At 42.7% G+C, this 1,327-nt stretch overlaps 1 non-coding gene across 1 annotated transcript; it reads left to right on the top strand.

Annotated features, from left to right (window-relative positions):
* The first annotated feature begins 237 nt into the window (after positions 1–237).
* LOC148792095 (small nucleolar RNA snoR14) lies at positions 238–325 on the top strand. The gene has a single exon (XR_016071141.1). It is a non-coding gene; the product is annotated as a small nucleolar RNA snoR14 (small nucleolar RNA).
* Positions 326–1,327: the final 1,002 nt, after the last annotated feature.

Here is a 1,327-nt window from a genome sequence, read left to right as displayed (position 1 = left end):
AGTGAGAGAGAACGTTTTACTAGAAGTTTCCAAATAAAAGAAAAAACCATTTGGAAGGAAAACACGGTGGCTACTCTAACCTTCATAATAAACTTTGGCAATTGTTTCAGTCAAATAAACGTTCTCCCTCACTCTAACCTTCATAGCAGAAGGTTACCTTCTGATTGTTCTCCACTCTCTTTAGTTTCCTTATTTCAAAACACGGGTTAATGGTGTGTTGATGGATGTTGGGGGAAGACGAGGTGACTGATGAAATTCATGGTTTGTCAATCCACTGAAATTATTAGTGTGATGTTAATCATGAATCCCAACATGTTCTGATTGTTTTCTCCACAACAACCAACACCTTGAATTCATTTCCAACACGTTTTTTTTTGTATTTTGGATTTATTGTTTTCTATATCCTTTTAGGAGTATTGCGAGATTTTCTGGTGTCATTCTTGGTTCTACAAAACTGCTCATTCAGCAGCCCTACTCGTCCAGCTGCATTCGCAGTTTGTCATGTTCAGCTTCAAGAGTGTCTAGTTATAGGCGCATGCATATTTATATGAACACTCTGGTTATATCAGCCTCGCATCAATCAACCCAGGAGAGCAAGGGAGGCTCAGAGGCATAACCACAACCATAGAAGCTAGCTCCACCGTCGCCCAGGAAAACGTGGTGGCTACTCTTCTTAACATCTCAATCTCCAACCGCGATGTGCTCATGTCCACTTCAACCCCTGCCACTGTTCAAAATGCCACCACAACCCTTTACAGCCTTCTCGTCGTTGATGAGTATTGACTCATTATTGGAGCCAAGCGGGATATCATCTTCGCTCTTGTCGACATCATTCAGAACTCCAATTCACCTGCAAGGTCGATGAAGGATGCCCTTAAAGCCCTCTTTGGTATCTCGCTTTACCCGCTCAACCGTGCCACCATGGTTGAATTGGGTGCAGTTCCTGCCCTTTTCTTGCTTGTGGTGAAGGACGACCAGATTGGGGTTATCGAGGATGCTACAACGATTCAGTTGAGAGGACCAGATGCAATGATGAATTTTGCTACTTCGCCAAAAGCTAAGTAGGAGATACAAGTACCAACCAGTTCGGAATACGATTCCTTCTATTGCTACCTCGACATAAAAATACAGAGGAAATCGAGAAAAAAAAAGGGAAGAGAGAAATCGGGAGAAAGAAGACTTTGGAAGTCCGCTGCCGCCGCTATTCGTGTATCGTGAGGTCGGGAAGATGAACAGTGTTTTTCTTCCAAGGGTAGTATAAGGATTAAAAAATATTGCAATGGTAGATTTTGACGAAAGGCTAACAGAAGGGGGTTTTTGTCTCATG

This window comes from Nelumbo nucifera, chromosome 4 (assembly GCF_055504915.1).
Source record: "Nelumbo nucifera cultivar China Antique chromosome 4, China Antique-T2T, whole genome shotgun sequence".
NCBI lineage: Eukaryota > Viridiplantae > Streptophyta > Magnoliopsida > Proteales > Nelumbonaceae > Nelumbo > Nelumbo nucifera.
This window is presented reverse-complemented; position numbering and strand designations above follow the sequence as displayed.